The sequence below is a fragment of the Buteo buteo genome, chromosome 28 (genome assembly GCF_964188355.1).
Source record: "Buteo buteo chromosome 28, bButBut1.hap1.1, whole genome shotgun sequence".
In the NCBI taxonomy this organism is placed as follows: domain Eukaryota; kingdom Metazoa; phylum Chordata; class Aves; order Accipitriformes; family Accipitridae; genus Buteo; species Buteo buteo.
Window position 1 is genome coordinate 8,988,422 of NC_134198.1, and position 23,906 is coordinate 9,012,327.

The window sequence follows — 23,906 nt, forward strand, 5'->3', positions numbered from 1 at the left end:
TTTTGGTCTCCATTCTGCTCCTCCTCTTTCCAGATCTTCCAAAACGTATTTTGCTCTCCTTCCCATTTCCCTTTTCCCTCTTATTTCTGAACCCCTTCACCTCATTTCCACCTTTCCTTTTCTTTATACACTCTTTCTCATGATATACATCTCAATACCAAATATAAGGATTTTATTAATATCAGTAAATGTAAGTATTATATTAAAAAATAATATTATAGTCCACAGAACTAAAAAGTAACATATTTCAAATGACTGCCATGAAACAATCTATGTGAATTCAGCAAACACACAGACAGCTGTGCTGCTAGAAACTGCTTCAGCAAACAGTTCAGGAAGACTTAAAAAGCATAATAAACTCAATTACTTTACTTGTGGTAATGTGACATAAAATTAAATTTTAACCCTCAAGCGTCAGCTCATAAGTTAATTTTAAAGTGGAATCAAGAAGTTTTGAGACTTCTATCCTTTCTCTGAAGCAAAAGACATAGAGGTGGAATTCATTTGACTTTGCGTGTATGAGAAAATGAAGACGCCTACATCCAGGCTAATCATCTAGACTTTCTTTCAGTCAACAGGGAGAAAAAGGGAACTTTGAGGGTGTGATCCATCTTACTTGAAAGTAAATGCCTAAGATAAGCCAGATAAATTGGATCTTAAAAGCGCTTGCTTGCCCCACTGCCTACAAAAAAGTCACTAAGCATCTAGTTCAGGTTTAGATACTTGTTTCAGAGATGGAGGAGATCCCAAAGAAGGCATTCTGAAACAGATTATTGAGCTATATGGACAGCTGATCTATTCTAACTTAAGTATTCTTATGTTCCTATGTGCTGCTAGTATGTCATTCACACAGGAGCTGTGGCCTGGAGCAAAGCCCTGAGATGGTATTACAGAGCCTACAGAGGCAGGTGAGTTCTATACCTGGATCCGAAAAGGATCTTGGATATATAGTGTGTCTTCATGCTTTCAAATGAAGTATTTTTGTGGGTGTAGTAAGACGCTGCCATTCTGTTCTCCCTTTCATAATGTCTCCTATTCTGTCAAAATTCTGTCAAATTATGTGCCTATCCACCAATGTGGGAAACGTGGGAGTCATTGCAACCGAGGACATCAGAAAAGGAACTGGAAAGATGTCAGCGTAGCAGACACACCGGGTAAATGAGAGTCCCTACATGGGAAATACAAGGCAGGCAGCGCAGGACTTTTAAGTATAACAGATATTTGTGACTTTCAGAATACTTTATAAAAGCCATGACTTCCCTTCTAGCAATGTCTGGACTGGACCTGTTCTGGTTTTAAACATAAAATTTGCCTGCAGAAAGGTTCTAAAAGAGTAAGTATTAAAATTAACCCCAGCAGCTTTAAAACAACTATTTCCAAAAGAAATGTAACCATTTACAGACATGTTTGTGAGAAGCTTACCTCCAAGCTTCCTCAGTGTCCCAGGTCACTGCCATAGTATTATTCTCCCTAGCCACTCGCACAGAAGATTGTAGTAGGGTAGAGATTTCAAACTGGTTAACAGACAGACCCTTATGCAGAGCTTTTCCCAGTATATGCAGGCAAGCATCATTCTGGCCTCACTGGGAGCAATGAGAATTTAGCAAACACCTACCTTGTAGGTACCTGAAATCAGGTGAAAAGATTCTTATCCAGGGACTCCAGCTTTGGCTTCCAACCACTGTCCCCTGCATACCTTTGCTGTGTTCATTGGAGAGCCTGTTCTGAATGTTTTGGTGTCTCTACAGCTGTTAGATTTTCTGCAGGTCTCCTTTAAACCTCATTTTACACTACTTAAACAGATGGTGCTCCCCAAATCTTTCATGATAATATAGATCTTTTTATACTTTAATAATTTGCTGGAGTCTTTGTCTAGTCCTTACCTTCTTACCAGTTTCCTCCTGGATCTGGGGAGATCTGAATTGACACAGCATCCCATAATGGTCAGACCAGCCCCAAATACACAGGTAAGCCAGTATCCCTGGACCTATTCAAGGATTATTTATTTATATTTTTATATACATTTTTAGATATACAAATTTGATTAATTATTTTGCTGCAATGCTGCTCTGGCAGCTCATTTCCACTTGATCAAGGTCTCTGAGTCCCATGTCTTTGACAAAAGTTACAGGTTCCCAGGACAAAGTCCCCCATCTCATTATGGCCTGATAGAGCTTTTCATTTTCTGGAGATGCAGGTTTTGTACTTCTCATTAAAATATACATTATTTAGTTGTGCACACAGTTTTGACAGTTTGAAAAGCCCATGCTATTCTATACCAGTGACATTTTTCTGCACTCTTTTCCACTCCCTCAGCAAAGAAGTCACACATGTAAACTGTTTTCAGTAGTTGATAATATATTTATGTAGCACTGGGCCAAGAACTCATTCTTGTGCTACTCCAAAGGACTATGTCAAAATCAGCAATGATCCCCTATTTCCAAATCCATTTTCACATCTGTCAGTTATTTAGTTTATTAATCCAATTATTGCATGGAAAGTTAATTTGACATGGGTACTAATCAAACACCTTGAGGAAGTCTGGCTATATTATATTAACTGTCTTACCTCTATCAACCAAACTTGAAATTGGATCAAGACAGATACAAAGTTAGTTTGACAAAAACAATTTTCCATAAGGCACATTATCTTTCTTTCATTCTTTAAGTGCGTGCCATATCAACCATTCTTTTGCTATTTATGATGAATAACCTGTTAACTCTTTTAAAATATTGCCAAAACCACAGAGTCCTTCCAGTCATAACACCTTCTCACCAGGGAATATATTTTGGTTCGAATGCTTGTATTGTAATGATTATTTCTGGTTTTAGGAATGATAATTACTATAATACAATATTGCTCTTTTTACTTTAAAGTTGCCAATGGTCTTTACAAAGGACATGCACTATACTGAACTTGTGAACACACAGTTTATCACTGACAACAAAAAGGCATGCCATGGAGAAGGAATATATATATTAATTAAATAATTTAATGTCCACCCAAATGTATCCATTAAAGAATGAGCGAGGGAACAAGATCTGTGGCAACCTGAAATGTTAAATAATTAGTTTGCTTGGCTGATTGCTTGGAGAATAAAAGACACTAAAATTTCCACCAAAACTAATATTTGATAAAAGCCATTCCTAAATAAAATAAATTTTCCTTCAAAGGGGGTTCATAGTCTTTATCTAAGTTGAACGTTGACTAAGACACTGAACACTCCTGAGAAAAGGGCAGCAGAGTATAAACATGGAGAGTAGGAACATGGCCTTTGCCCACTGACTGAAGAATTATATTTCTCACTACATGTTGCCCTTCACCTCATCGGGCATTTATTCAAGAGCAGAAGTCACACTTTTTGAGTCACAAATGGCATCCTACCTTCCTCTGGATTTTCTTTCAAAATCTCCAATCCAGATGTCTGCTAAAGCCAAAGTTTCTTAGTTTATAGGGCTTACAAATACTGCAGGAGAAAATCTGGTAGCTCTTTTACTGCCTCTGGTATTTCTGTAGATTAACCTGTCTTCCTGGAGAGTATAAGCAGCTCTCCTTGATCAACACAGAAATTAATCTGGACCCAGATTTTGTGTCACAAAAAGAGGCCTCAGCATGAGGCCTCAGACTTCGAACTCTCTTAGGCCTTTGCTACTGTTTTTCTAAAGTACCAAACTAACCCTTTCTTGCTACCTTTCCAAATCCTTGATCTCAAAGACAGTTTTCTCAATGGTATTTTACAGTAAAACTTCACTCAAGATGGATTCCTCATTAGTCCTCACTCTGGGCAATGAAACACTGCTTTAAGATTTTTTTATCATTTGACTGCCTTGCAATCGTGCTACACCTATCAACACCAGAACTTCTGTGCATGCAAAGAAAATGCTGGACTTTCAGAAAGGTATAATGGTCTGTCCTTACATACAGTTAACCCCAAGTTCCCACCTGAGACTTTATAACCCCTCAGAGATTTATAGTTCCTCTATTCTTTCCAACAAATCCCTTTTCACCTTCCAGACAGCCAACAAAGGACAGATTGGCTTTGCTGTGAAGCCTCTGGTAGAAAATGTACTCAATCATAAGTTGTGCTACAGAGCAATGACAGTCAGTCCTTAATGGCATGCTGGCAGCCCACAAATGGGTGAAAAGAAATCATGTCTAGAAGTCAACCTGTCTATAGGAATATAACTTAAAACACTGCTACTTAATTATGGATCGGGCATGATTTCTTGTCTAAAACCTGAAATCTGTCTTTGAAAAATTCCTCTGGTGACCTGATCTTCTTTGAGATCTTTTGGAGATGTTGCTTCCTGTCTACCCTGACTTCTGCACAGGAATATTTTTAGTTTTCTCATTTTTTTTTCCTACTTCTAGTATTTCTCTCCAGTTATATATGACTTTCCACATCTTTTTTGTCATTACTTCATTACTTCTTTATTTTTTTTTCTCTCCTCTTATTTGGTTTTTCCCTTCAGTCCTTCCAGTGTCCCTATCTCCTGTTTCTTTCACCGTTTCCATCTCCTATCCCCGCCTTGCTTTACTTTTCCGCAGAGCCCTCCTTACTTTTTCTCCACCTTTTCCCATTTCTCCTCTCCTTGTGATTTCCAACCTGCGAAGAAGTGCTATCCCCACAGGCTCTTCAGCACCCTTTGATCACCCGCTAGCCTCTGCAAGCAAGCTCCTCCAGCAGCTCCACCTGCCCCAGTTAACCCAGAGACTCCAACGGGGTTGAGAGGGACTTGCCCTCCAGCAGGAGCCAGAGGAGGGTTAGCGCTGCCCTGAAAGTTGAAGTAGAGAGGGTCGCTTTGCCAAAGCAGGGAGATAGGCAAGAAGACATGGTGCCAGCCACGCGCCACCTCATTTGTGTTCCCCCCAATTAAAGCAGCCTGTAGGGAAAGTAGCATGCCACTGTAGTGCACTGGTGTACTGACCCCTCTGAGTGCTTGTTAGCGCTCACCATACTCAGCATTTCCTCTCACTGATTGATAGGACGATACGTGTGTGTATGGCAGAGAGCAGATTCATTACAGCACATTAGCCAGACAGGCAGACAAATGCCCACAGGGGCAGAAAAGCTGTAAGAAATAAATAAAAACTTTATTATTTTTCTTAAACTTCTTTTCCCCAGGCTACAGTGAAGAATACTGGAGGAACAGGAGAGCAGAGGGAGCCCAGAAGAGAAAGAAAGTGGCAAGAACTGGAGGGAAAGTTTATTAGCAGTCAAAGAAAGGTTTAAAATATTCATTGTTGGATTCAGAGTTTGGATGGTAGCTGAATCTCTACTTATCTTTTTGTTTTCCTTCCCACTGTTAAACGAGAAAGAAAGGGTCAGTGCATCAGATACCAAGCTATCAGAACATTCCTGATGTAACATCTCTGAAATGGCTACCTGGCTGCTCCACTCACTGCAATTAATCATTCCTCAGTTTTAAAAATGAAAAACAAACTAGTATCAGCCTTTATCAACAGCTGCCACCATGTGGTATCTGAAATACCACAGTTACTTCCCATTCGAACAGAGAGAAATATGGTGGCGTCATCTGATCTGTTCAGCAATGGTTTTAAGCATCCGTTCTGCAACGCATACCTCGCAAGGGACGGCACGGCTGGCGTGCGGCAGCTCTGCACCCCTGCGCACGCCCCGCTGAGGCCGAGGAGTTGGCAGCCTGCGCGGTATTACCCCTGCACCGTGGCCACTGTACCAAACCACATCCCCATCGCTCGTCCTCGGAGCTGGGAGAACAGACCACAGTCCGGCACCACCCCAGGCTGTCAACCGCAGCGGATCAAAAAAATATATTCCCCAATGGCTGATACCAAAACCACATCTGCCAGACACAGATTTACCGGGAGGCAGCATCCTCTCTCCCCATGTCCCGAGAAGCTGCCGGCTCTGCCATGGGGTGAGGGAGCAAACGTGGGGCTGCTGGGCCCTGTTCCCGCTCCTCGCTGGCTGGACCTCAGCCTGTCTGTTGCCTGGAGATACGGCATGATGTGGAAAGAAAGCTCCAGAGACATTCCACTATCCAAAGGGAAGACGGAGTGTAAGTTGTCAGCCCCAGATCATTAGAGAGTTGATCCTAAGATTCATGATTCAAGGAGCATGTTTTGAGGCAGCGTGGGGATAAGACCTAGTTGGTTAATGCCCCGGCATTTGCTTGTTTGAGCCCTAAGTATTTTTTAGAACGTGTTAATTCCAAAAGCTTCACCCCTCACCTCCCTCCTGGATTTCATTTAGGTGCACTTCAAAATGAGCTAATTATGTTACAATTAAGAATAGCTTTCTGCAGGTAACACAACATTCAGAAATCTGCTTTGTAAATATCTGTTGGTAATATAGGTACCTCTGAGATTGCTGGAGCTTTGTTTGATGAAAAGTGTGTTCCCACTGGAAAAAATCCATTGAACCCAGGATACTGTGAAACTGGCGTATGACACTGTGAATAATGTGCATGGGCTTCTTCTCGAGGGTGCTTGTCTGTCCACTCTTGATCCTGTAGCTTTCCTCTGAGCTGAAACTGTAGTCCAGTCAGTGCCTGCAGCATTGCTTTATTTCTTCCCTTTCCACTATTAGCAGAGCTGAAAAAATCACTATAAAACACACACACAAAATAGAAACAGCAATTTAATTTCTTGCACAATGTACCTCTACTATTGAAAATAAAATAAAAATCCTTAAATATAAAACCAAATTAATGTTATGGTTATAGGGCACCCATAAAGACACAATCCCTAACATAGTACTGGGAAAAGAAAAAAAAAAAAAAAAAAAAGATGAGAAGAAACAGTTGGCATTCAGTTAACAATCATGTTTGGAGGTTTGTGACTGACTTTGTTATTCCAAGGGAAGCCAGGTACCAGTCTCTTGGGATTAGGTACAAAGGCGAGAAAAAAGTGGACATGTATGAATCTCAAAGGTGACTGCTGGGTTAATAAAACAGTCTGTTTTCTGTTCACCCACTCTTCCTCTCAGTGTGCAAGTACATTAAAATATGTCAAAAGGAAAGCCATTTGCTGGGGAAAAATAATTCAGCTAAAAGTCAAAATTTCCAGCTGGCGTATTGCCTTGGTGTGTGCAAGTGCGCTAACAAAGTGACCCACACATCTCACTGGATGAAAGTTGGTATCCTCATTAAAGTAGAAACAAACACTTGAAAATAGGAACAACTGCCAGTTATAAAAAAAAGGACCGCAATTGATATGAGAAGCCTTCATTTTTCCACATTCTGTTTCCTACTTGCTCTATAGCAGATACAATATATATTTAAGTAACCTCTTGAAAAGTAATGAAGGTAAAACTGATTCTGTATGCAGTAACCATTCCCGTTTGCTGGAGGAATTGCGTTGCTAACAACCATCCACATTACCATTCTATGTTCAGAAGAAGAAATATTTTCACAGTCCAGTTTCTAAACTGCCACATACAACACAAGGATTGGTTCCTGTGAAGAGTAACCCTTTCAAAAGTGAATAGCTCTGGGGGAGAAAACTTTATATCAGAATTACTCACGCTAGAAAGGGTTTGTAGGATCAGCCTCCAACCCTTTAAAATAAAAGCACACTTATACTGGTGTATACTGCCTTTGCCCCCAGGAAACACAATGAGGCTTGAACACCATTACTAATTCACTGCAGTGTGAGCATTTTTTGTAATATGGACAGCATGAGACATTAGATCTCCTGTTCCTTGGCCCAGGCCCTGGCAGAAAGCATTATCAGATAAACAGAAAGCAAAATGAGGGAAGTGGTACACCATGGTATGAGTCACCTTTTTTTTATTAATGACATGATTCTCTCTGGGTAAAAAAAAAAAAAAAAAAAAAAAAACAAAGACTTTTTCCAAAATCTCTAATGGCAGCAGAGTGTATTACAATGAACTGTCTAAACCACAGAATCCCACCATGGTGAGGTTGGAAAGGACCTCTGGGGATCATCTAGTCCAACTGGCCTGCTCAAAGCAGGGTCAGCCACAGAACATTGCTCAGGGATGTGCTGGGTTTTAAATATCTCCAAGGACGGAGACTCCACAGCCTCCCCAAGCAACCTATTCCAGTGTTTGACCACCTTCACAGTAAAAAGTTTTTTCTTACAGGGGAATTGAAATTTCTCGCCTTTCAGTTTGTGCCTATTGCCTCTTGGCCCATCATTGGGCACCACTCAGAAGAGCCTGGCTCCACAGTTTTTACTCCCCCCCATCAGGTATTTATACACATGAAGAAGATCCTCCCGAGCCTTCCCTTCTCCAGGCTGAACGATACTGGCTCTCTCGCCCTCTCCGCGTAACTCACATGCTCCAAGCCCTTCAGCATCTTTGTGACCCTCTGCTGGACTCCCTCCAGTACACCCATGTCCCTCTCAGACCAGGCAGCCCAGGACTGGACCCAGTACTCCGGCTGTAGTGTAGCCTCCCCGGCGCTGACGAGAGGGGAAGGATCACACCTTTCACTTGCAGTTGATGCAGTGCTGTTCCTGATGCACCCCAGGAGAGGCTCTGGGGCTTCCCTGTTGAAAGGGTGCGTTGCTGGCTCATGGTCCACCAGGACCCCCAGGGCCTTCTCTGCAAAGCTGCCTCCCTGATGGCCAGCCCCAGCCTGCACTAGTGCATGCAGTTATTCCTCCCCAGGTGCAGGGCTTGGCATTTCCATTTGCTGAATTTTTTGAGATACCCGTTACCCCATTTCTCCACATTGTCCCTCTGAAGAGCAGCACAATCATCTGGTATAGCAACCAGTCCTCCTGATTCTCTGTTGTCTGCAAACTTACACTCTGCCCCACCACTTAGGTTATGAATGTAGATTTTAAGCAATATTGGACCCAATATTGACCCCTGAGGGACATCACTAGTTATCAGTCTCCAGACAGTCTTTGTGATGTTGAACACACTTTGAGCTCAGCACTTCAGCCAATTTTCCATTTACTTCACCATCCACAGTCTAGTCAATAATTTGTCAGTTTATCTATGATGATGCTATAGGAGACAGCTTCAAAGGCCTTATTAAAGTCAAGCTAAATAACATCCATTGCTCTCCCCTTACCTACCGAGCTCGTCATCTCACTGTAGAAGCCTATCAGGTTGGTCAGGTAGGATTTTGATTTTTCCTTAGTCTGCATTTTGCTGTTGATCTACCTGTAGAAACCCTTCATGATGCCATTCATATCCCTCTTCAGATTCAATGCCATAAAAAATAAACCAACCAACTTCAGTCCTGAAGTGGTCAGGCAGTTGGACTGGAGGATCATTGCAGGTCCCTTCCAACTGAACTGTTCAGTTCTGTTCTAGTCTAGTCTAGTCTAATAAACTGGGATTTATTAGTTTAGCCAATGTTTCAATGTATATCAACAGGACCTTTTAAAATGTGTTTTATGTTTCTGGTGCTTCAAATTCCTTCCACTGTTAAGCAAATGCTTGCTTAGGGTCTTTTTAAATATGCATTTTATGAACCTGTTAAATTACAATAGCCATTAAATAGCTGTTATGAGCTAAGATGTCAATACATATCCAAGAACATAACAAAAATTTTAAAACATTAAACAGAACTTTTGGTAGTGCCAGCAGCAGCAGTGGAGAAGAAAGCCTTGTAGATTCTTCCCTTTGATCAAGGCTTTTTCAGTGTATTTCTTACTGGCTAATATGCACTAAAGAGGGGATAACTGTAATTGAATAAAAATGTAAGTTTTAACACTCTAACATCCCCTCTTCTTTTTGCTCACAAAATAAACATCACTTCTAAAACTTATCCCAGTAATGTTGACCCCTGCAATTCTGCGTAGAGCACTCCTTGAATGTCCAGAACAAACGTCAGGACAAGGATCTGGCTTTGTTCTTTCAGAGCATCTTCAGCTGAGGCTCTGATGTAAATACATCACAAAAACTACAGCACCGCTTCTCACAGCAGCCTCTTCTAATAGATACAAGCAAGAGGGAAAGCTGAGGAACAGTTTAGCTAACTCATCTGCGCTGATTCAAAAATAAAGTAAGAACAGAAATGTGCTGTATCTCCTAACTGCTAATGTTGTTCCTTAGCCACAAAGAGTAAATGGTTAGTCCTTTTGTATACAGCCTTTGATCCGTTGTGCCTGGATTAACCACCTGCTTTGCAGGTATGTGCATAGTCAGCTCCATCCTAAAGCTCAGCAAAAAACTGAAGTCTTCCCATGTTCCGGGAAGGTCACCTTGTTCTTGTGTCTGAGCGCCAGGCTGCCTCAACCATGGGACTAGCCAGCGTTGTTTCCGAGCTGGTTTGCAGTGTGAAGGGTTTCTCTTCCTTCCCTCGCTGGCCGTCTCTCCTGTTTTGGTCTAACTGCTCCAATGTGAATAGCTGCAGTGTTCTGAAACATGAAAACTGAGAAGATGGCTGTAAGTGCCCCTTCCTGGTCACTGCAGTCTTATCGTCCCTGTTTGGTGGTCACACTTGCATACTAAGAAGCTGATCTTGCAGTCCTTTTGCAAGAAAAACTCCCCATTGACTGGTATGTCTTTGTATTAAAAAATTTACTGGATATGCAGAGCAGCAGTTCTGAACAAAGGAATTTAGTCATTTTTCTTTTAGTTTTCCCCTTCAGAAATGCCCTAAGGCGGTCATCTATTTCAGTCAATGGAAGGCTGAAAATGTTCAATCAAAAAAAAATCTATTTTTGAGCAATAGAAACATAAAAGACATCTAAAACCACAAATATTATTTTTGTACACATTGAGGACCAGATTTCTTCACATTTCATTGACCTTTTTGTTAACTCTTTGCTTGCCAACTTTTTGCCTGGAGCAATTTTTGACAGTGAAGGAATTTGTGTTTATTAAGGAATGCATGCTTATGATCCCTTAGTTATATTAGTGGGGGAGGAGGAGGAGAGTCACATATACAAATGTTATGTATAAAAGACATATACAAACTTCAAGTATATTTCCATTTATAAGTTTCATTTACGTCAGCAATTTTGCAATTAAAAAAGTAAAAAGTAAGTTCAATTAATATTTTGAAAGTGAAATCCAACTTAACTTATATGATTTGCACAGTAGCTTACAAATAGCTAAACAAAGTTAATTCTACTTAATTTCTGTGGCCATTTAAAATACAGTTTGTCTCTTCCCATGCTTCTTTCTTCAGAACTGATCAAGAAGTAACAGTTAAAAAATAATCATGTAATATCTTTTTCATATTTTTATTTTTGTTGATAGTTGAGGCTTTAAAATTTTCTAGTCAGACCAACAAGTCAAAGATTTCCAATGGAAAACAAAAATTGAAAGATGTGTTAAAATTAGAAGTATGTATGAGTTATTTAAGAGTAAAAAAACCTGATAGGAATTTTGCATGAATGTTATGTCGAAATGAAAGGTAAATATATACTGGTTTGGAAATTTCCAGTGAGTTTATCCAAAGAAACTTAACTCTGATCTGTAGCAATGCCAAGCAATAAATGTATATTAATGTTGATAGCTGCTTAGTCTTTGCAGCTCCAGAAAAGACTAAATTGAATTTTAAAAATTCAATATGGTTTATGTAACTCAAAGTCTGGCTTTTTTCTTTCTATTATTATTTCCAGTTTGACTAAAACATAAGATACAGAAATTCTGCAAAAAAAAGTTTTCTATTTTACAAAAGGGCATAGGGAAATAAGTAGGATGAGTTAGAATATTAAATGATGACGATAATGAACAAGTGGGCTTACTTGAGAATTGGAAGGATGATTCACTAAAATAGAATTTCAGCAGCGTGTAAAAGGTATATTGGTGCCATAAAAGACAAGAATGAGAACTGGTCAGAGAGCTGCATTGAGCTATAAACGGGGACACCCAGGAGATTTGGAATTACATATCCAGACGCATCACGTTATGACTCAGGCAAAAGCCTTGCTGTAGAACATTAACACCTGAGAATCACATCTAGAATAATCTAATGAGCAATACATAACTTTTTGAGCAGCCTATACCAGAAAGATGAATTAAGTGGAAGGAAATTAAATGAAGGCAAACACCAAACATTGATAAGGGACTTAGGAGCTGAGTTATGAAGAAAGCTGGGAAGAATTGTGTGACAAATACAGTGTTTTTAACATGATATATATGAAAAATATGAACACCAAGAAAGAAACAATTGTTACAAGAAGAAAATAAGTTATCCTTGTAATTATGGTGATATTGAGAATATTAAATAGAATATCATAACAATTCTTCATAGAGAATATGAAGCAACAGGGATATATTGTCCCAAAGAAAGTGATATAATCCCCATCATTTGATTCGTTTAAATTGAGACTTGGCAAAACATTAGTGAAGTTATTGTACAGTAGGTCATGATCCTGTATTGGCAGGGGATGGACAAAATGACCTAGCAGGTCTTTTCCCTCTCAATCTTCTTTGATTCTAAAAGGCTCTAAGTCAGATGTTTCCATCATTTGTCTAGGAGATCAGCAGAGCTCAGAGCTACCACAGGGAGACCCGTAAGGGTGAGGGTGAATGTAGACTTGGCTAATAAAATATCAGAAGCCCATAACAGTCAAGAAATTCTTTCTCTTTTATCATTATAAATATATATGTATCTTCTTTTCAGGGTTCAGTGTGAATGACCGCACAGAAAACTAAATTTTAAGACATTGAAAGGCAAAATAAGTGTAGAGGTCACTACTGCAGAGGGATCAGGCTGGAGTAGCAGCAAAAGAAAATGTACAGTCCCCTGCCATCAACTTTTTGAAAATGCAGGTCTCAAAGGTAAGAGAGTAGCAGGATTTCAGGCACAAACTTTTTTTTTCTTGATTACCATTCACATAGAAACAAGTTTTTGAAGAAAAGCTCCTGCCAAAAGCTTCATTGCTGCCCATCTATGCTGTTTCCAGTCTTCTTTTAACACTTGGCAGCGATAGAAAGTAATATTTGAGAAATAATCTAAATTCAAAGAAAGCTATTTCATTTGAAGGTGTTCAGGAAAATTCAATACGCTGATGACAATTAGGGTTTCTTGTTATGAAGGCAGGACGTGGTGAGACAGGATAGCAAATAGTGGTTATAAAGGTCTGTAATGCCCGGGTCTGTTGTGACCATAGGGTCTGACCATCAGCCCTAGATTTCACTGAGGGCTTCCTACCTCCACTCTATATCAGCAGTGTGCTCAAATGCATTGGGTGTCAGCCTAACGGTGCGTGAACGGGACAACTAAATACCTCTGCCGACACCACCATTAAGGCTGTGTGTCATGCTGACCTTGTGTAGGGGTGGCCAGCCTAAAGCACAAGTGTAAAAAGACATAGAGGAAGGGCAGCATCAGTAAGCCTCCAGCTGATAACCTACAGAAGTGGAGATGGCTGTGCACGTAGCCACCCTATTTCGCCTCCCTCTGAAGCTGAGGAGGAAGCCCTACGATTTGCTGCCAGCTTCATCTGAGGGAAAGATTGTGTTAGTTCTTTCTTAAACTGACTTCATGTGTAGATCCGATGTTCATGCCAGACAAAATGTTAGACTTATAAAAGGGAGACTGTTAGACACATACAATACCTGTAACAATGTAAGGAGATAGAGCTGATGAGGTTTTTGCTGAAAAAAACCCTGCCTTACAAATCTCTTAGATTTCTTTGAGGCAGTCACTGAGCATATGGAAAAACTGGAGGCAGATTGCACAGTTCACTGGGATTCCAATAGGCTTTTAGAAATTTCCCTCACCAAAGGTGGCTAAAGAGGACGACGGTGCAGAATAAGAGAGCTCCTCATGAGGACTGGTCTCAGGCTGAAAAATAGGAAACTAAAAGTAGGGATAAATGGTCAGTTTTCTCAATGAAATTAGAATAGAGTAGAATAGAATAGAATAGAATAGAATAGAATAGAATAGAATAGAATAGAATAGAATAGACTGTTTCAGTTGGAAGGGTCCTATAGCAATCATCTAGTCCAACTGCCTGACCAATTCAGGGCCGACCAAGTTAAAGCATGTTATTGAAGGCATTGTCCAAATGCCTCTTAAACACTGACAGACTTGCGGCATCGACCACCTCTCTAGGAAGCCTGTTCCAGTGTTTGACCAACCTCTCAGTAAAGAAATGCTTCCTAATGCCCAGTCTAAACCTCCCCTGGTGCAGCTTTGAACCATTCCCACATGTCCTATCACTGGACATCAGGGAGAAGAGATCAGCACCTCCCTCTCCACGTCCCCTCCTCAGGGAGCTGTAGAGAGCAACGAGGTCGCTTCTCAGCCTCCTTTTCACCAAACTAGACAAGCCCAAAGTCCTTAGCCGCTCCACATAGGACATTCCTTCCAGCCCTTTCACCAGCTTTGTTGCCCTCCTCTGGACCCATTCAAGGACCTTCACATCCTTCTTAAATTGTGGGGCCCAGAGCTGCACACGGCGTTCGAGGTGAGGCTGCACCAACGCTGAATACAGCGGGATAATCCCCTCTTTTGACCGGCGGGTTATACTCTGTTTGATCACCCCAGGATGCAGTTTGCCCTCTCGACTGCCAGGACACACTGCTGGCTCGTATTGAGCCTGCTGTCAGCCAGCACCCCCAGATCCCTTTCTGCAGGGCTGCTCGCCAGCCACTCCTCTCCCAATTTATACTTGTGCCCGGCATTACTCCGTCCTAGGTGCCGAATCCTCCATTTTGACTTGTTAAATTTCTTTCCATTAATCATTGCCCAATGCTCCAATCTATCTAGATCCATTTTTGCCATTAGCAAAATCCCAGAGGTATCACAGGATGCTCCGAATGTTCAGAAATAGCCTCTAAAAACTGTAGAGGGGAAAGTAACAAAATTTGCTGGTTATTGGAGGTAGTATAACTGAAGGGTCTCATGACAATGACTGAGCAGTTAAAAAATGGCAGATGAAATTCACTGTCAGCAAAATTATGTGATGTACTTGGGGGAACACATTTCTAACTTTATACAATATTGGCAGAGGCTCTTATAGAACTAGATGTTACCACTTAGGAAAGGGTTTTGAAGCTAAAAAGTTCTCTAAGATGGCAAATCCAATGGTCAGTGCTATCAAACTAACAAAAACAATATTAGAAAGAAACTACACAGAAAACAAGGTAATGTCATGCATTAAATTCAGTGTATTCATACCTCAAATATTGTGTCCTTCTTGTCTATCTGTGTAAAAACAACACTGCAGATATGGAAAGGTGCTAAAAAGAACAGCAAAGGTGGTTGAAGGTATACCATGACTTCTTCATGAGGATCAAGTAAACAGACAAAATTCTCCATCCTGGAGAAAAGACACCTCAGGCAAGATAGGATACAGGTATGCATAAAACATGCATGGAGTGAAGAAGGTGAAGAGAAAACACTTCATACTTTTCATTAGTTAAGAAGTAGGACTGTCATGTCCATGATGAAATGACCACAGGACAAGCTCAGAACAAACAAAAGGGAAACATTTGCACTTATGTCTAAACTGTGGTATTTTTTGCCAGAGGATTACGTAGAGAGGAAAAGGTTACATAGGTTTGAAAAGTCACTGGGCTAACTAATGGAAAAACATCAGGGGCTATAATTTACAAAGATACTATATCTCTGACTCAGGAATTACCTGAGCCACAGATTCCTTGATGCTGGGATTGTTTCCTGGAGGAGTATGATTGCTCTCTGGAGATGTCCTTTGACTCTTATATAGGCTTCTACTACCACTGACTGCTGAAGACTGGATACTGAGCCAGAAAGATGTCTGGTGTGATCCACTATGGTCATTTATTACATTCTTATGAGGAAACAGAGAAGAGCATCTGTGGGGAGGTGGGATTGTTTCCTGTGCAGGGTACATCGCCGAAACCTTTAACAATCAGCCAACTGTATAAGGCCTCAGTGCACCAGAACAGTACTAGCCTTACCAAAGGTATTCATATATCCCAACAGCTACTGAAAATCCTCCAGTTTCCTGAAAACCCACCCAGTTGCCATAAATTTCATTAAGCTTTAATATGACCAGTAGGACAAGAAAATTATTTGGCTTCTCTTCCAGAATGAAATTTTTTTCAAACTTGAAGATCCTTAGCAAGCCATGCAGCTCCCATGTTCTCTGTGCCATAAAAAGAGAACTGGCTTTGACATAGCTTTCAAAGGCCAGAAAAATTGTTGCACAGGAGTCACTGAAGCACAGAGAGGTTAAAAATAAATGTGTTTCTTAACTTGTGGCATTAATGGTTAGCAACCAACAGCAAACACATCAGAAGACTAATAGGCATTTCAGCTCAAGAGGACATCTTTAAATGCTTCCAAAATTATTTTATTTGGGGGAATTCAGTAAGGATGGTTTTTATATTGAGGATAATGGGGTCCATCCCCACCAGAACTTAATAACCTCGCTGAAATCTTTCTTTGTCCTCCTGTCATAGCTACTGCATGTCACTATCAATGACATGCAGTAGCAGCATAACCCAAAGGAAATAGCATGCAAGGAAGAAACAATGAATGCAGCTCGCAGGAAGTTCTAACATGTTACAATACATAGCAGATTTTCTTTTTTTTTTTTTTTTTTAAACTAATGCTTAAAGGCATTGCAAAGTTCATGTGTATTTGTAAACCTGCAGAGTAACCTTTGGGGAATTTTACTGGCTAACCCCAACCTTGCAGAGACAAAGATGTGGCGCCTTGGGCTGAACATGGAAAGGAGTACATAGGACGAAGTCACAAAGTCTTTTGCAAGTACAGCTATTTTTTCTATTTTCCAATGTATAACAACTAGATATTGCACCTTATTAGCATTATCTTAATAAGGAATAGCCTATACCCACCTATATTCTATGATATTGTTCTATTTGACTTTTGGTGTGGTTTTTGAATGTGTACATGCACACTCATGTAAATACATGCACATTTTCCACCCAAGTTAAAATGCATAGGAGCCACCACTGGTTTACAATCTAAACTACATTTATTAGCTAACATAATCTTGTGGTGTAATTCTAAGAAGAATGTTTCCATAACAGAAGTCCCCCTACCTTTCGGTAGGGCATGTGCTCCTCGGTCAGCATGGGGGTTTGAAAATTCCACATCAGTGCCTCTTCCTGCCTTCAGCATCAATGGCAGATTCAGGATTACAGGACATAAAATCCCAATAATTTATTCAAAGGAATATTTTAACACAATAGCAGATATCAGAGACTATAATATGATTAATAGAGAACTTCGAATCACCAGCTCCGGGTACCCTCAGCTGTCACAGCACTTGCCAGTGTGGAGAGTGTTCAGAACCTGCCAGGAGTTTTTGATCCTTAGAGTATTTGTCCCTGAGTCCTTGACATTAATCCATCCTCTGGACTACCACAAAAAAAGAGTATTTTCTGGGTTTTTTAAATAAAAGACAATCTAATCTCTTAGCCTGAAAAACATGCTAAAATGTCAACATTATCTTTTTTTTTAACTTATTTTCTCTATTTTCTTCAATTGTACATCTGCATATATGGTGGTTTTGCAATAATTTCATGAATCACTCCTTGATATCTTACAGACTAGCAACAATCCTCAATTCATAAATGAGAAACATTGCCTTACAGCACTCAAAGTGGAAATGAAGGCAGTACATAGCCAATTAGTATATTAAAATGCTGATAAGTAGTGTCAATTTTGTTAATGAAAATGTTACGGACTCTGAATATTATTTATAGGCTTCTCTTTTAAAATATTATAGCTGATGTAAATCTGCTGGATATTGACACTAAATGTGTATTTTGATTTGAAAAGTTTCTTTTAGCTTGGGGGGAATCTTTTTATATACTGAGATTTAGGTTTCCAACCCACAGAGCCAAAACCAGAAGATCTGGTAGTTACCAGTACAATGGCAACTCTTCTGTGTGCGTGCTGCTGGGGCCAAGAGGATCCCACTGTGCTGGGCAGTTCAGCCCTTGGGAAAGGGCTCCTCAGCACTGTTTGAAGGAAGGAAATTTCACCAGCATTCTAGAGTCCAGAGATGAATGAGGTAGCTCTTCAATTTAGTTTATTATTTTCTTCCATTTATATAACTCACTAATCAATACAGCTAGTTATGTCTGAAAATGTAAAAGCATGCATATTAATAATACAGCCTGTAAGGATACATGCTTAAAGAACTGCATAACTCCATACAAGAAATTCATGCCCTCCACCACCACCAATAAAGGAATAAACACACAGCCCTTTGATCAATAGACTTGATACTGTCAAGACAAGAGTGTCCTGTCCAACTCAAACAAATGGAAGAAGTAACCTCTCTTTCCTGATTTGTTGCACCACGTCATGAAGTCCCTGATTCAGCGAAGCAGCAGGATTAGTTTACATTAAACGCCTGGGGCTATACATAGCCTAGAGATGGTGAGGAAGGCTCCACACAGCACAGCCCTCTCCATCTTCATTCCCACAGCTTACCTCACAAGATAGTCCACTTTTGCTGATAGTCTGCACGCATCCTGATCAAAACTAGGTGTATTGCCAGAAACTCTGATTCTGGATCCCTCCGGGGGCTGCTTCGCTGCCCAAGCTGACCACGTACAACCTTTGCAGCCCTCCCACAGCCAGACCATGGACACCACCGCACTGCAAGCACAGTAGCACAGAAGCATCTCATTAAAATCAAAAGGCACGACCTGTGGTACCCTCCAGAGTTCCCACTTCCACCCAGAAGCAGTCACCCTTATGTTGGTGGGGATGCCTCAGCACCACGGGGACAAGGACAGGCGGCTTCCTGACCCAAAGTGGGCCTCCTGCAGTCCCTTGGGTGTCCCTTCAGTACGGGCTTTAGGACCTCCGGGTCAATGCGATGCAATGTTCTCCATGATCTCTGTTAGAATAAGGGTCTTTTGGATGAATGGAGAACAAATTCAAGTTTCACAGGCACTCTAATGAAAATACACTGTATCCAGTACAGAGTACAAATTCAGATCACATAAGTTTGACAGTCTCTCCTTACCCTAAGTATATCTAAAACAGTGTTATGAATCCATTGAGTTCAATAACTGTACAAAACCCTATGCTATTTCATTAAATAAATTTTTTAAAAATCATAGTTCGGGTTTAAGCTTCTTAACTCTTCAGATTTTTTTCAGTCTCAGAAGAGCCAAAAGCTTATTTCAGAAGAGAGAATGTTTGAGATACTATTGTATTCACATAATTTGAGGAAGTGAGGCATTAAGAAAAACAGAAAAGAGCATAATACTAACAAAAATACCTTAATTGTACGTACAATCACACTACTTGTTAGGGGCTGCATCTCTGAAGTATTTTTACACCAAGAATTAAGCTTCTTTAGGCCAAATATTAAGGGAGGAGGGGAAGAGGAAGTAACACATTCAATAAACGGGCATATACAGTTGATAAAAGCTGCTGATGACATGAATAGTTATGCCATGTTGTCCCAAAGAGGCCTTGCACTCTAATACATTAAGAGGGACCTTTGCATAGGAAAAAAAATGCTCTAGACCATGGGCTAACCTGGCAGCAGCCAACGACAGAAATTGAGAACAAGGCAGGATCCTGTCATTCTCACATTTTTGCTGAGAAATCTGTAACAAGGTGTGCAGCAGACCTGCTACCAGAAGCACAATTGCTACATATTAAATAAGATGAAGAGCACAAAAATTCCTCCAGCAGACAGGCTAAACTACACAGTGTGAATACCTGCTGGCCAGTTTTAAGTTCCTGACATTTCTCAACTTTTCAATAGCTGACTTTCCTGCTTCTAGGTTCTTCTCCATCTCCCTGTCTCTGTAGCAACGGGAGTCCTGGAAATGAAGCTGAAGTATCTCTTTTATCTTCTTTTTGTGACCTCCAGCAGGCAAAAGATCAGCTGTGCAAAAATTGTTCCTTAATCTCTGCAACTATATGCTGAAGTAATGCTCAAAGTGATACAAGGGTTTTGTTGTTATAGTTTAACAAACCCCAAGAGATTATATGCAACCTACAAGGATTGAATCTAATAATCTGGGATTTTTATTTTTTTATTATTATGGGGTTTTTTACATATGTAAGAGCTTTCTGACACTCCGTAGCCTGCTGGGCAAATGTAAAGTACCATCTCCACCTCATGGTAACACAATTTCTTTTCAAGTAGAGAGCTATAAGAGGTTTTAACATTGGCCTAATGTATTTTCTCCATAGCCTTGCTCTCAGAAACGATGGTGCTTTGTCTACAGAAACTTGCCTGGGGCCATGTCCAGCAATGAGAACATTTCAACACTAACAGTTAATAGTTCAGAAACAATCACATGGTTAACAATTTGAGACAATCTAAACAATAGATGCTGCTGTCAGTTTCACCAGAATACACAGATATTTTAATAACATTTTTAATGCACCCCAAGTATTTCCTCCTGTAAGTTTCAGGATAATTTTTATTCTAACGTAACAACTTCAGGCATTGAGCATAATACCACTGTCTAAGGGGGCCCTACCCTGACAAATACGTTTATTTGTGATGTCTTGCTTGCTTGCTCGAGATTTCTTTTCCCTCATGGCAGGTGCTGGTATGACAAGGTGGATGGATAGATTCAGTGCTAAGTTATGTTATGGAGTAAATGCTGATATATACTTCTTGCATTCAGAGCTCACTTCTCAGGACACTTGATCGCTCGTAATTCTACTCCGATCTATGATGTTGTAAAAATGATATATATAATTTTGCAGCTTCCTTGCCAGAAAGTTACAACATCTGCAAAAACTGTCAAACTTTAACCTGGACAAGGTCATAAATATTATTTTGTGAATACAGCAAACTGCTTTAGAGGAACAAAACCCTGATGTTTTTACCCTCCTCTTGTTACGCATGCTTCATTTTTGCCTTCTCAACTCTGAAGAGTCATGGCATATGAATAGAAAAGCATCTCCCCGGGTAGCTGAAAAGACTTAGGGATTGTCGATACTATGTACAGTTTCTCATTACTCATATTCAAAGCTTAGAGGGTGAACAAGGGTTTACATGCAGGGCACACATCCCAATTTTAAAACTAGGATATGTGCCTGCAAGTCCGAGAAAGAGAGAAACAGAAAAATGTCTGAAACTTTTATTTAATATAGGTAGGACAAGTGTCCTGTAGTAGATTGGAAAGAAATATAAGCAAATGCCACCTAACTTCTCATTCTGGGTGGTGTTGATATGGTATGTGAATGGCACCAGGTAGAATTTTCCTCTCAACTCACCAGCAATCAGCCATGGAGTGAGACTCAAACTGCTAGAGAAGAGGATCAAAGCCTCTGCCTACCCATAGTTATGACCATTTAAATGAGTCCTAAGACCAGGAGTTTAAATCTTAGTGATGAGGTTTTAATAAATGCCACCACTGATGCATAGTTATGACGTTCAAGCTACCAGTTTGAGTATGAAATTGGCAGCATCAGGCTAATAACATCAGTTATGGGGATCTTGTACATTCTTTATATGTCTCGCTATTTGCCTTCCCCCTGGGTCTATCTCTCCTCTCTTATTATTCTCCTCAAGTAATATTCTTCTGTGCTGGACTGACAGGGATAACAGGCCAATACTTTTTACTCAGAGAGTTTCCTTCTTGTTCTTCTTCTGGGATACAGTTTATTTTCCCATGACTGCCACAAAATGGAAGTTTGGCCTCCTAAATTACTGGATCTTACGACAAACTAGAAGGCCATTTACCTTCACGTACCAGAGCCCCTTCAAGCACTGTGCTGCTCTTGCCTCACTGCACTTTGACTGTCTATTAGGTTGCTTCTGTTAGATTTCTGAAAGATTTTCTCCTCATCTCTTTCACCTTTCAGTCTTTGAGCATGAACCCACAGGGCTGCCTGGAAGGAATGCGCAGAGGGTCCTGAGGACAAGCAGAATTACTCTCAAGAGAAGACTAAATGCCACCCAACTGCTCTCTGCTGATGGAAGCGGAGATCAGTGCTCCTGTCTTGGCACTCTAGAAACCTTGGACCTAATTAACTAATTAAGTGATTCATAACACATACACTGTTGTGTTATGAATAAACATCAAGGTTTAAATACATATATATAAAAATAAACATCAGTAGAAGAAACACCAGTTAGTGAGGTCTTAAGATTTATTCTGTATTAATTACAGCTGCTACCTTTTACACAATGCTATGATTTAGGATCCTCCTTGTTCACCTGTCTCAAGGTACCTATCACTAACAGGTTCTTTATGGAAACACACTTTAGTAATGGTCTCTCGCATTTATGTACAAAGCACTGCTTTCTAAGGGGGTTGCAACCTGTGACACATTACACCTTTTTACAGAGAAAAGCAGCACTGTGCAATAGGTTACAAAGTGAGAAACCCCATGGATGTATTTTCTTGCAATAGTAGACTCTAACCAATTCATCTGGAGTTTGGTTAGGGTACAGGGCTCAGCACTCTTACTCCTGCTAAAACTACCACGTAATCTGTGGCAATTGCAATGAAACCCAATCTTAGGTTTATGTTTCATCCAAACAATAAGCCAGCAATGCATAATGTCTCACAGCTCCCTATAATAACAGTGGTACTTTCTTAACATAATGAACTAACCACCTGCTAAATCACTTCCAGAGCAGCGTACAGCACCTAGACTGTCCTTCTTTATGTCTCACATTCATAAAATATCTTTCATAAGTCCTGACAAGATCATAGGGCATGCGTGGCATGATAACATAGTATGCTATTTTATGCAGTGTACAATAATATACATAGATGTATACACCTACTTGCGAAGCACTGCTCAGGCATAGTTCACTGGAATAATCTGTTTTCACTGAGTTAAAATTTTAAGGAGCAACCCAACAAGATGTGGGGTATACTGGATTTAATCTGGCAATATTAAAACACAGGTGCAGTTACTTCGGCACCAACAGACATTTCCTTAATACCAGTAGACATTTAGAGTGGCACATTCATAGAAAATGCTGTGTTTAAAACATCAAGTTCTAGAATAGAATGTTCCCAAGAAACCTTTTGTATATTACAGGGATTGACCTTCCTTTTTCAAGATCTGCTGTAACACTTTGCCCAAAATGGCACATAAGTCTGTTTCAAAAATATTACAGACTTCTGTTTACTAAAAAAAAAAGAAATTCACACTGAAAACCAAAACTGAATGAAATGAAGCTGCAAAAATAATTTTGATACAACTATCAGTGATTTTCCTGTACAATTGATATTTGATAAAATTTCAGAAGAGTTGTATAAAGATATGAAAGTTACAAAATATTTCTAAAACTTTTAAACAAAATGCTTATGTAAGCATATCTTAAGTCACTAGTCAAATGAAAGAATATCAAATATTTTTGAAGACACTCTGATATCAAACTACAGTTCATGTTTTGATTAAAAAGATAAAATATATGCATGAAAACCATAAACATATTAATAGATAGCAAATCACTAATAGTGATACAAATAAATACTCAACTAACAATAATACATAGTTATATGCATATACCACAATATTTATACATTCTTATAGGAAGTTTATGTATTATTGTATTTTGAGGATATATGTTTGCCATTTAATGAACAACATCACTTCATTTTGATGAAAAAATTAAAATAATGTTTTTGGATGTTGGTATGGGTTTTGTTTGTTTTCTTTACCCAAAAAAGATTTTGACAGAAGACTGGTATTTTAAACTCTGATAACAGCAAACATATATATGGTTTTTTCCTAGATTATACCCTAGATTATTTTATGGCTGTCTATAAGTGTGGGTTTTTTCCAAAACTTACATCTTTATGTATCAAGGAGCAGTTTTTTATTTTGTTTACATCAGTAGAAATCTGTTGCGGTCAGTGAAGTTATTCATTGGATTTAATGGCATTTAATTCAGGAACATTCTGCAGTGTCTTGATTTATGACAGCTATATAAAAGTTTCCAAAAGCTGCCCACATTTCCTATCAAAGGACCCTACAACACTTTTGCATTAGACAGAGAATCATTGATACTCTAATTATAAAAGCATACTTACTAGTAAAACTGCTCCAGGATTTCTACATCACAGC